General features: G+C 31.9%; 1 protein-coding gene and 1 long non-coding RNA gene across 5 annotated transcripts in view; one reads left to right on the top strand and one right to left on the bottom strand.

Annotated features, from left to right (window-relative positions):
- LOC132713790 (delta-like protein B) overlaps nt 1–13,667 on the bottom strand; it is a 98,319-nt gene that overhangs the window by 60,489 nt on the left and 24,163 nt on the right. For 3 of the 4 annotated variants that reach the window (XM_060696469.1, XM_060696466.1, XM_060696471.1), the window contains exon 1: nt 614–1,035. The exons of the other annotated variant lie outside the window; for it this stretch is intronic. The gene's annotated coding sequence lies outside the window, so the exon portion shown is untranslated. Of the gene's footprint in view, nt 1–613; nt 1,036–13,667 lie in introns of those variants that run through there. 4 annotated transcript variants of the gene reach the window in all.
- Nucleotides 1–13,667, top strand: part of LOC132713791 (uncharacterized) — a 52,861-nt gene that overhangs the window by 15,155 nt on the left and 24,039 nt on the right. The window lies entirely within an intron of this gene.

Here is a 13,667-nt window from a genome sequence, read left to right as displayed (position 1 = left end):
CTAAATTTTTTTGGGGAAAAAACCATATTTTCATTGAATTTTATAATCTGTCCATCCAATTCCCCCTCTCTCAGCTCTCCCTCCCCCATTTCTTTCTCCCATATTCTCCTCCTTCCCCCATTAATTCTATTCCTACTTATCCTTAAAGTGAACAATACACTGTCCACAAAACAATAACTTATGCATGCATGCTACATATTTGCAATTATAGTGATTGTCGATGAGCCGTAAAACCTGCAATTCTACCAACAGAACTCACATAAATAAATGCTGTAACTCGTTTCTTTGTAATAAAATTCTTCACATGATTATTAAAGAATACTCAAATTTGTGATTAGATAATTCGGCTAAAACTCTTTTATGTCATGGCTTAATTGTAAGAATTTGAGCCCGGAGTTATAAATGTAATATTCCTGTCTCCTATGCAATGTCTGTGCAAATAAATTACTCTCTCCCCCCACCCTCAAAAAAAAAAAAAAAAAAAAAAAAAAAAAATCTTAATTTAAAAGAAGTGGACAATAAAAAAAAATTTAATGCAAAAATAACCTAAAAAAAACTAGAAAAATATAATATCCCTTTTAAAAAGATACATTGTGTTTACATCTAAGCTTACCGTTTGGAAGAAATGTTAATCCAGCATATTTTGTCTAATTTGAATAATCCTTTGTTTACTTATTTATAATTAATCCTTTTTATATAATCCAATACATGAATAACAAAATAATTCGGTTATCATGAAAATTTTTCAATAATTTTTTTTTCTCCACTCCACCAAAATAATTCATCGAATCATTTAATCCACACGGTAATTAATTTTGAATACGTTCACGTTAAACTATGTAACTTATTTTCACGTCATTTCACCTGAGTGAAAGTACAAGTTGTATATATTTAATTAAAATTCATGTTTTTTGTTGTTGTTTTTTAAAAAAACACTTAACAAGAAAAAATTATTTTTGTTTTCACTTTTTTCTAAATATAAGAAAAAAATTAGATAAACTTAAAGCACGGTATATTTTAAACCTTTTATGTAAAGGATCACGTTGCATTATATCCAAGAAAGTCATCTCATTATGAGCGCTTTTTTGATTTTTCAGTGAAAAGTTCCCACGGTATAGCTTGACAAGGTTATTAATATGTTTTGGAATTTTTACGTGCATCAATGCGTCATAATTGTTGACAATTTATTAGCATTATATGCTTGTAAATTCTCGCGTTGATTACTGCCTTTGAACAGTTATAGACTTGATATCGGAACTTGATTATTTAAAACGATTATGGTAAAAAAGTAAATCGGCAATCTTATATAGACAAAATGACTATCGGATCATTTTAAAGGGATTCTAGCTGTAAGACTTGTTTATAATGACGGCAATTTAAATCTCATTACTTTGATCATAAACAACGAGTATAAGTTACAGAGGTTGACATTGTCATTTGGGTCATCGCAGATAAGTTACGAGGCCATGTATGCAATAATTTTGGTAATTCAGAAGAATGGTTTATGTGGTGATTGTAAAGGTTTAATGTATGTTTGATTCGTTGACCATTATATCTTAAGGTATTTGGGACCGCTTGCTGAAAAAAGTTTTTTTTAATTTTTTAGCTCGACTTTTTTTGAAAAAAAAGAGGTATTGTTACAGTCACTTTGACGTTGCCGTTCGCAAATTTTCACCTTGCTCATAACATTTTAAGTTTTTGGTGTTTTGTCTTCATATTTCGCCACAACAACCCTTTGGACAAGACCTTTCAGTAGACCAGATTAACCTTGACCTTCATCCATAAATGACCTTGACCTCCAAAGTCAAATGTTGAAACTTTGCTAGTATTTTGCTATTAGTGGCTATAACTTTGTTATTTTTGAATGGATTGTCTTCAAACTTGAACAAAATAATTTTTTAGGGTAGCTCTGTAATAATTTTTTAAGGATAGCCCGACAGACCTTATATTACTACCACTTAATGTAGAGCCTGCCCACCATGCAATAAATGTAGAGTCTGGCCTTTCTGCAATAATGTCAGGCATATGCTTTGATGTTTTTTTAAATGTTTGATGCACATTTAGTTAATGAAAGTATAAATTAATATTTCCACATTTAGTGCTATAGAATATTACAATGAACAGACATTGCATTGACTCTCTGTTATATTGAACCAAGTGCTCCAGTGTACACACAAAAAATACATTCTTTAAATGTCTATGAAATTTGATAGAAAGGTTTAATAGATAAACAAATCACTTAAAATATTTTGAGGCAAAGAAACACGTTTAACATCAAAACTGCATGGCTTGGTTTTTCGTGGCATGTAATTGTTAATCCCACTTCGATGTAGAAGTTTGTTTCTCTAAATATAGGTATTAAGGAAATGAAATTCCATCGGGAATTTAGGTATATTTGCAATTTCTGTCTTGTTTGTTTTGGCACAAAATTGTTATCTGTTTTGAAATAACTTAATATGGTATTGATTTTATACAGTTAAACTTGCTTAATCAGCATTAGACGATATTGAATATAAAATTTTGTCAATTTATAGAAGACATTATTGATATTAAGTGTTTGTCTGTCCGCCCTTAATTCATTCAAGTTTATAAAACCATATGCTACATTATTGTAGAAATTCTATGATATATATACACAAAATTTGTATGTAACATAATGTGCATATTGTTCATGTAGTTTTATGGCAGAGTTTAGAGTTATTGCACTTAAGGAGAGTTCTCTTTTAATATAGTTTTTGTTTTGTTCTAAATTGAGTTTTAGGTTTTAAGGTTGATCCACCATTATTGAGGTCATATGGTAATTTTACAACTTTAATTTGTGTAGGATGACCCTAAAGCCGTGACAGGTGACCTTTAGTGCATTAATTATATCAGGGTGTATTATTTCGCTATGACCTACGGTAAGATAGCTGGACGTTGTCAGTGCATGAAAACAATTGAAAACAATTCTCTTTATGTGGGAGGGAAGTATCGGGAAGTCATCGACTTTCACCTCTCGGTCATTGATTAACTGATTGATTGATTGATTGATTGATTGATGACTATAAGTATATTGGAATGATGATATACCTCACCTGTGATTCTATTTGTATATGGTTGATCAATGTACATAGAATGCTTTGTTTTACAAAATATAAGTTTTTACTTTACATTTCTCTGATAGATTTCAAAGATTGGTTTCCATAAAGGCAGCCTGGACTTATTATTCAGGATTGACTGTATGTATGAAAGAAGTGTCCATGAGAAAATAAAGAAAAATTAATGTTTGTAAAAAGTTATTGAAGTGACAGGTGCCCTAACTATATCTTGTCAAATTTGTCAGTAATTTTATTTTATTATTTCACTTATGATTAATAGATATAAATGGGCGAAATTTCATTATTTATGGCGAATGAAATATCTACTTGCTACAAACAGTGTGTGAACAAATGGTAACTGTGTCTCGATATAAAGACTACAATTGTACTTTAGTATACATTTATAAGTCAATATAGGTAATTAAAGCATGTCACTATATAGTACAGAACATAGTAATTGACTCAAAATAATTCAAAAGCTTTGGCTCAACTTTGACTAAAAAAAGATCCAAAAACTTTGACTCAATAAGAAAAAAATCCAAAAACTTAAACTCAAAAGAATCATAAAACTTTGACTCAAAAGGATAAAAAACTTTGACTTAAGAAATAATCCCAAAACTTTGACTCAAAAGAATCCCAAAAGAATCCCAAAACTTTTCAGCTTTGAGCTTAAATTATGAAAAAAGTTGTCAAATTTTACTGGTTTATTGTTCTGCAATAGAATTTTTTTATGCTCCCCGAAAAATTTCGCGGGAGCATATAGTCGGCGCCTTGTCTGTCAGTCCGTCTATCCGTCCGTCCGTCCGTTGTCTTGTCCGGAGTATAACTTGAAAACCCTTGGAGATAATTTGTTTAAACTTCATACAGTGGTAGAGGGCATTGAAGGCGAGTGCAGTGTCAAAGAACCATAACTCTATATTGCCCGGTTTTTTAATTATCTCCCCTGATAGAAAAATCTTGTCTGGGACATAACTCTAAAACTATAAGAGATATCAACATGAAACTTTGTAGGTGAATAGATCTCAATGGGTAGATGTGCAATGCATAAGAACAATAACTCTTTTTGGCCTAATTTTGGAGTTATTGCCCTTTGTTAAATTTAACACTTTGAACTTTGTCCGGAACATAACTCTAAAACTATAAGAGATATCTAGATGAAACATTGTAGGTAGATAGATCTCATTGAGTAGAAGTGCAGTGCAAAAGAACCATAACTCTGTTAAGCCTCATTTTTGAATTATCTCCCCTTTTAGAAAAATCTTGTCCAGGACATAGCTGAAAAACTATAAGCGATATCAACATGAAACTTTGTAGGTAGATATATCTCAATGGGTAGATGTGCAGTGCACAAGAATCATAACTGTGCATTGCCTAATTCTGGAGTTATTGCCCTTTGTTTATTTTTACTTTTTAAAGTTGTCCGGGACATAACTCAGAAACCATAAGAGATATCAACAAGAAACTTTGTAGGTTGATAGATGACTTTGATTAGAAGTGCAGTGCAAAGAACAGTAACTCTTCCTTGCCTAATTTTGGATTTTTGCACTTTGAACTTTTTCCACGACTACAAGAGGTGTACTTTCCTGTGTCCAAAACCTATTCGGGGAGCATCACCCGGCTCAAACCGGGCTCTTGTTTTTATCATCAATGCATCAAACCTGTAAGCCGCCCCAAGTTCCAGGATTTACGTTGCTTAAGATTCGTTTTTTTACATTTTTACATTAAAGGCTTTATAGGTAGCAAGTTCGAGTGCTCTAAATATTGATAAACTTTATTAAACGATCAATATTTTCTTAATGTCTTTTCTCACTTTAGAATAAATTTCTTAGATTTTATGGAATTATTTTGATGATATTTCGTTGAAGATTACAAGTTGATTGGCGAAATTCATGCAGGCATTGATGGTTTCATGAAAGATATGGATGATTTTTTGGTAATTTAACGTAATAGAAAAGCATTGACTTGACCCCATTAACACGCCTTTTAATGTTCCTATACCAACCACCGCAATCATTTGATGATTGTTAAAATTGAAAGTTAGATAGTTCCAGATAAAAAATGCTGTGCAAATGCTGTCTTCATAAAGGTATATTTGCTTTTTAGATATTAAACTTCGTTTTTTACTTCTGATTATTATTTCGTTCTTTGATATTAAAGTAGCGAAAACTATGTTCCTCCTGATTATTTCTTGCATTGATTAGAGAATAAGATAAAATAATCATGGTATATAGTTTCGCACTTTCATGCAGAATTTTTATGGGTATATTTATCAGTTTGTCGAAATTATTTTCAACAGCTTTTATGCAATAAATATAAAAAGTTGTATGTATTTTTTTTCTATTTCATTGTTTTGTCTTTGTATTAAAATTTATTAAGTAAATTAAATGATGTACATGTACATCAGAAATGAAAGGCTTTAGAACGTACCTTTTATTTAAAACTTGCTGAATTTGTGTAATGGAAATAGCCCATTCAAATTTAAAGGAATTTCAGTAATGAAGCACACAAATTGAGCTACCAATAGTATAGAGCCTGGTCATATAATACAGATTTGCAGGCTAACCCGGCTTTTATACTTAGGTGGCCAAGGCTAATCACTTTTTGATACAATTGGTTAAGGGTTTTAGTCTATATGTTCATAAGTGTTATAAAATGTTTTTATTATTTCAGAATGAAAACCATAAATCTGCATTATATGGTTATTTGTTGTTGCCATTGGAAACCCATATGGGTGACTAACAACTGTAAGTGACTTCATTTTTTGAAAAGAATAATTTTAGAAATTACTTTATACTATGAGAAAAAAAAAGATTTGTAAATAATTTTAGATGGAGTAGCTGGGGATTGAACTTGTATTTGTAGTCAAGGGTTGAAGCACTTGACCACTGTGCCATGGTACAACTTTGTGTTTTTAAAAGATACATATTGGATTATGATTTGCAACAAACAAATAAACAAACAAATAAACAAACAAACAAGGAAACAAATATGAGCAAAAATAACCATTCTGAAACTTTTTATAACTGTATGCCTCACTGAACTTTTATATAAATTTTTTTACATGATGATCCAGTTATGTTATAAAATGGTGAATGTCCGTTAAACAAAATGCAGTCAGTTTTAAAATTTCCAACATACTGTGTACAGTTATGCTTAATTTTTCTTGTAAAGTCAATTATTTTGTATAAAATTGATTTTCCCCCATGTTTTTTATGCCACCGCAGCATCTGCGATTCGGTGGCATATAGCGATTCACCTGTGTGTGTGTGTGTGTGTGTGTGTGTGTTCTATAGATTATATAGTGAACTTAAAAAATCTTCTTGTGAAAAACCACTTGTCCAATTTCAACCAAACTTGGCAGGATTGATCCTTAGGTGAAGGGCTTCCAAATTTGTTCAAAGAATTTCATTCCATGCAGAAATCTGGTTGCCATGGCAACCAAAAGGAATTATAAGAATAAACTTAAAATACCTTCTTGTTAAGACCCAAAAGGCCTAGAGCTTAGATATTTTGCATAAGGCCTTGTCTGATACATCCTTACCAAGATTGTTCAAATTATAGTCCTGGGGTCAAAATCGGCCCCGCCCTGGGGGTCATTGATTTTCACTAAATGTACTTAAAGTAAAAACTTAAAATACCTTCTTGTAAAGACCCAAAAGGCCTAGAGCTTAGATATTTTGCATAAGGCATTGTCTGGTAGACCTCTACCCAGATTATTCAAATTATAGCACTGGGGTCAAAATCGGCCCCGCCCTGGGGGTCATTGGTTTTCCTTATATGTATATAGTAAAAACTTATAGTAAAAACTTTAAAAAAAATTCTTCTAGCAATTGACAAATGCTAGAGGTTAGATATTTTGCATGAAACATTGTGTAGTGAACCTCTAGCAAGATTGTTCAAATTATAGCCCTGGGGTCAAAATTGCCCCCGCCCTGGGGGTCCTTGATTTTATATATATATAGTAAAAAAATCAAAAAATCTTATTGTCTGAAGGTACAAGGCTTAGTGTTGTATTAATGCGGTGGCATAGCATTTTTCTCAAATGCAATCTTGTTTTATAATTTAATTTTCCAACTCTTTTTCCACATGCAAGTACATAAATATATCTGTATTTTCTCCCATATATTGATGTAAATATATAATATATTTCCCCAATATTTCATAGTACAAAAATTTAATGTATTTTTTAACTGAACATTAATTTTTACACATGTTTACAAAATATGAGAGATATTAAAATATAATAATATTAGAATATGAGTGACACTACAAAGTTTGCTACTTACACCCCCAGTTCATAGATTGGAAATTGCTTTTCTCCAAAACTAACTCGTAGGTAATCAACTGTACTCTCATAAATTATGATCCTATAAAAACGTACCCTTTAACATGACACCCTATAAAAAAAGATTTTCAGATTTTTTGTCAAAATTAAATGCGGATTTACAAATGTCTAATCACTGTAAAAATATGATTAAGATGAGCGATAAATATTTAAATTTATGCATAATATGACAATTTGTACAACTTTCTCAGGCTTCTCGTACAGGTAGTTACCGTCGGTTCATCGCCACAGCGTCGTAAGTTGCGCTGAAAAGTCACCGAGTTGCGACAGATTTACGAGTTTTCCTCCTTATGTCATATAAGAAGTTCACTGACTTCATTATAAGGCAAGACCAACATTTTCATCCCGATTCATAAACTTTTTTTTATATTATTATTTTATTTTTTTTGTATATGAAAGGTTGATGCATGCCATGTTCAATTACTGTTTAACAATGGAAAAAAAGAAATGATAAAAAACCTAAAAAAAAACCTAAAAAGTTATCATACAGTTTATAAAAACAGAAATATCATTTCTTGAAAAACTTCCATGACAGGCATTGTGCATAATTAAGTACGAGAGATTTGTTTTGTTCATTTCGTTGTGTCATTTTAAAGCAAATTAAAACTAAAAACAACCCCCAAAAATTCACAAAATAGCAAATTCATGTAATTATGAATGAAAATGTCATAGTCATTATCCGGTTATTGTAAAATGGTTGAATTTTTTTACACTCGTTTAAGGTTATTGAAAAAAGTTAAAGGGCATTTAAGGTCATATAATCCTAACAGGCTTATAAGTACAAAATTTTCTATTTTTATTTCCTGAGAATATGGTAAGTATCTTGGCGACTTTCTTAGGCCTTGTCTATCACAGTTTTGTTGGGTGTGTTATAATTTGAAAGTTGGGCTACCTTGACATATGAAAACATGTAATTCTGTCCAAATTAACACCCTCATGTGACTGTCAGTAAAGGAAAAATAGTTGACTGTTGGTGAAGGAAAATAAGTCAATTTGACTGTCTGTCAAGGGGAAATAAGTCAAGGAATAAGTCATTTGACCGTCAGTTAAGGGGAAAAAAGTTCATTTGACTGTCAGTTAAAGCGGGAAAAGCTATTTGACAGTCAGTCAAGTGGAAAAGTCATTTGACTGTCAGTAAAGTGGAAAAGTCATTTGACTGTCAGTAAAGTGGAAAAGTCATTTGACTGTCAGTAAAGGGCAAAAAGTAATTTGACTGTCAGTTATTGTTATGGGGGGTCATTTGACTGTCACTTAAAGGGGGAAAAAAGGCGTCCAGGAAAAAGACATTTGACTGTCAGTAAGGGAAATTACGTCATTTGACTGTCAGTTTAGGACAAAAAAGTCAAGGACAAAAGTCATTTGACTGTCAGTATAGGGTAGAAAGAAAAAAGCATTTGACTGTCAGTTAAAGGAAAAAAGTCAAGGGGGTAAAAGTCAGTTGACTGTCATATCATAAAAAAAGTCAATTGACTGTCAGTTATGGAAAACTAGTCATTTGCCATAGATATTTGAATTATTTTTTTTATTTCAGCATTGTACTTTTCCTACTTTGAAATATGATAAAAAAAATGCTAAAATATAGATGCATATTTTCTGTAAAAAAAAAAAAGAAAATTAACAGAAAAGTGTTTGCCTTTATTTTAATGGCAATCAATTTGCCAAAAATATAATTAAGTTATTTACTTAAGTTAAATATTTATATCATTGAATGCTTATGTTACAATAAATTGTAAATGAACTCTTCAAAGACAATGTAGCTGGATTAAGACATGCAACTATGTTATACTAATTAACACTTAATGAATGTTCAGGTATCAATTTGGCAATTAAATGATCTTTAATTATACATACAATAAGGACACATGTATATGGTAACGATTACAAGATGGCACGCGAGGTAAATATCTTTAAACTTTATTAAAGTATTCAGTATGATTGAGTCACCTATAGTACTTTAATTGACTGTAATTATATGGTAGAATTGCTGTATTGTTTAATGAAATCTCGCCTCTTTTTGGCATGTAACAAAACATCTTTGAAGGCAAAATAGGATTTACATGTATATTAGTAAGAGTATGACAAATGTGTTGTAACAACCAAAATTCCTGTATGATTCAATACTAGATATTGACCAGAATTCAGGCCTAATTTAATTTGTTCACCCATTAGAGAAGCCAAAATACTTTTATGACTCAATACTAGAAATTGACCAAAATTCTGGTCTAATTTATTTTGTTTAACTCATTAAAGTACCACAGCATTCAAAATCGGAGATATGGCCAAAAAAATATGTATCGCCAAATTGTTAGGCTATGTCCTGATTCACCAGAATAGCAAGTGAAAATAACAAAAATGGCGAAAATGTGCGAGATTAAGAATTCAACTTAGAACTAAATCATAGATAATATTTATATAAGACCACATTGCAAGACTGGCCTTAAAAGGCCTCTTCAAAGTGGCCACATGGTGGAGTGGTTAACAAGTCATGATAAGTACTGGGTAATCTTAGGATTGCTTGCCACATGGGTTCAAACCCTGTCAGGGGCAAGCCGTTGTTTCCTTGAGCAAAAAAACTTCTCATTCATAGCTTTGTACAGGTTGGTTCCGGGAAGGAATTTGAAAGTGTTTCTATAAGCTTTTAGCTTCTAATACATTTAAAGTAAAATAAATTACAAATAAACAATATAGGACTATGACAGAAAAAAGTGATACATAGAGAAATTATAACAAGTTCTTCAGAGAACCTGACTGCATTAAAAAGAGCATATTTGAGCCGTGTCATGACAAAACCAATGTAATGCGTTTGCGACCAGCATGGATCCAGACCAGCCTGCACATCCGCGCAGTCTGATCAGGACCCATGCTGTTCGCTATCAGTTTCTCTACTTGCAATAGAGTTGGTAAGCGAACAGCATGGATCCTGATCAGACTGCGCAGAATTTTTGTGCAGGCTGATCTGGATCCATGCTGGTCGCAAACCCACAATGTTGGTTTTGTCATGAAGCGGCTCTTTTAACAGCAACAAATGCATTTTCTCCCCATATCATGCAATCTGATCCGACTGTTACTTGTTTCTGCTTCATTATTGTGTTTACGATATTAAAATCCCCTCAAATTAAAAAAATTAGACCATTCCAAATCCAAAAATAGAACAAGTCCATTATTCAAAAGTAGCATCGTAAAGATATATTTACATAAAAATGGTATCGCTGATATTGAAAACGTACCTTTTGTAAACAAATTGATTGTGGTAATTAAGCACGAGAATGATCGCGATTTTAGCGAATGAATATATGGTGCCATTAAAGGGATATTTGATGAGCGGATATTATTACATATTTGTATAGATTAATTGTAATTATTTATTATAAAATTCCAGCAGAGATGGATGATAAAGAATCAAGAGAATTTCATGCATTGATTGGAATAGTAACAGATTATTAATTACTTTATTTTCTTCATACCTGAAATATAAAACTGGCAATTTTTTATACGTGAAAGAAGTCTCCACACAGAAGAATGTTGAGTAGAAGACAATTTGAGGATGCATAGCATTAGTCCTTCATTATTTATTTTGACATTACTATACATTTACACTACATTTTTATTAACCTGAAAGACATGGTATGGCATTGTCTGTCTGGCCGTCTGTCCATCTGTCCGTAGACATTTGGTTTCCACAGCAGAATTATTGAAGGATTTCAGCCACTGTGTTTAGCTTGAGGACATTTATAAGACTGATATTAAGGCATTGCTAGTTTGAGGGCAATTGCAAGACTGATTTTAAGGCATTACTTGTTTGAGGGCAATTACAAGACTGATGTTAAGGCATTACTTGTTTGAGGGCAATCACAAGACTGATTTTAAGGCATTACTTGTTTGAGGGCAATTACAAGACTGATGTTAAGGCATTACTTGTTTGAGGCAATTACAAGACTGGTGTTAAGGCATTATTTGTTTGAGGGCAATTACAAGATTGATTTTAAGGCATTACTTGTTTGAGGGCAATTACAAGACTGATGTTTAGGCATCACTTGTTTGAGGGCAATTACAAGACTGATGTTAAGGCATTACTTGTTTGAGGCAATTACATGACTGATGTTTAGGCATTACTTGATTGAGGACATTACAAGACGGGTGTTGAGGTATTGCTTTTTTTTTTAGGGCAATTACAAGACAGATGTTAAGGCTTGTTTGAGGGCAATTACAAGACTGTCATTAAGGCATTACTTGTCAGAGGGCAATTACAAGTCTGGTACTTGTATTTTGGCATTTATATTTTGAGGACAATTGAAAGACTGGTAACTTGGCATGATTTTGAGGGAAATTTCAAGACTGCTGTTTTAGCATTATACTCGTTTGAGGACAATTGTAAGACTGGTATTTATGCACTTTAGCTTGAGGACAACTGCAACATTGATATTAAAATGATAGTTATCTTTTATGGCTATAAATTGCTGCAATTGGAAACCTATTGCTTATACTGTCACAAATATGACCAAATAGCGTCAAGAAAAAATTAGACTAATTCAAGAGACTGTTTAAAATTTCATCAATAATAATGTAAAATTGATTTAAAATATTTAGAAGAGATATGCACTCCACCCACCGAGTAGAATTTCATCAAATGTGTGAAAGCCATCAATTTTAATATTTGGATCATTGGTTATCAACAAAAGGTATTTTGGGGAAATTGGTAAAGAATATAGGATTTAGTTACGACTTTTGTGTGACATATTATTTGATGTAACACTAGTGGTTGATGGAAACTTTTTGAGTTTTTGTAAGTTTGACTTACAAATTTCAACCCTTCAGCAGATGTAATGGATTTGCCCAGCTTTGAAATCGGAACAGTCCAATAAAATTTTGAGGGATTTCAGTATCAAAAGATTTCAGTATCAAAATTTGAGCTACTAACAGTATAGAGTCTAGTCAAACTGCAGACTGGCCTTGCCCTATACTGGTGGTAAAGGATTATTATCATTTTCGATTCTAGCATATTAATGATAAAAATGTTGGCAGAAGTGTTTGAGACATTGTCCAGTATGGCAATGTTTTGAATATGTTTCTATCAATTATCAAAATTGGCAAGCTTGTAAAATAAAGTCATTTAATAAATGTAAGGTGTCAAAATGGCCTTTGACCATATGAAGCTTATTTTAATGTCGGTAATTTGTTGCCACTCAATGAAAATTCCTGTGCAAATGAGGAATTAGCATAAATACTATAAACTTAATAAACAACTTTTTTAAAGGCAATGTTGAAAGTAGTTCTTAAATTTTTTAAAAGTGACCATGTGACTTACAAGAAAAAAAAAATCTTCAAAATAATGTTTGATAGAAAGAGAGCATTTATTGTGGTAAAAAGATAATACAGTGCAAACTCTGTAGAAAAGTCCTCTTTAATGCAACAACTTCTTTACAACAACAGTATCAATTCTTCACAAATTAACCTTTCGAGAGCAACACCTCTGTACAACAACCATAGTCGCCCTCATCCCCAAAGGGTGTTGTTAGCTAGAGGTTATACTGTATATTTTTCAAAGCAAACAAATATCTTCTTATATGATCGATATGTAAAAAGTCAATTTTTTTCTGTGCAAAACTAGGGTATGCTTGAAGTCAGAACGAAGGCCTGTTCAGTGTATATGCGGAAAAAAAATCACGTTATTTGTATTTGTTTTGAAGATTTGCTTCTGCTAGAGTAATTGTTTAATTAGGTCACAGGTGTGTTTTAAACAATGCTGCCATATTACCTGTATTCGATACAAATAGCACTGAAATCAATTGGAAATGGTTCAAAGATTCGCATGTTCTTGGCAGCCTTTAGGTAATAATTCAAATTTCCTATTAGTAATCGAGTGTTAGGATATAGTTAATGTGGTAGAAATACTATAATCTAATGTGTTTAGTTTGTTTGGGAATGGCACTGATTTATTCACATGTTGTTTTTTCTTCTTGCGAAATGTTGTAAACATCTCCACTGCGTTCCTGATATGTAGATCAAGGAAAAAAAATAGAATAACAATAGTAGGTTATGTGATCTACAATATGATGTATAGAAGGAAATAAATTGAACCTCATGACCTGACAATCTAATATTTGACATCATGAATCAACAGGAGAAAGTACTGTGTGACATTGTAACAATTAAAGAAAGTACTGTATGACATTGAAATTATTAAAGAAAGTACTGTATGACAGCAAGTACTGTATGACATTAGAACAATTAAAGAAAGTACTGTA

This window comes from Ruditapes philippinarum, unplaced genomic scaffold (assembly GCF_026571515.1).
Source record: "Ruditapes philippinarum isolate M1 unplaced genomic scaffold, ASM2657151v2 ctg321_1_1_1_1, whole genome shotgun sequence".
Classification (NCBI taxonomy): Eukaryota; Metazoa; Mollusca; class Bivalvia; order Venerida; family Veneridae; genus Ruditapes; species Ruditapes philippinarum.
The sequence above is the reverse complement of the archived record's forward strand: the minus strand, read 5'-3'. Positions and strand labels throughout refer to the sequence as shown.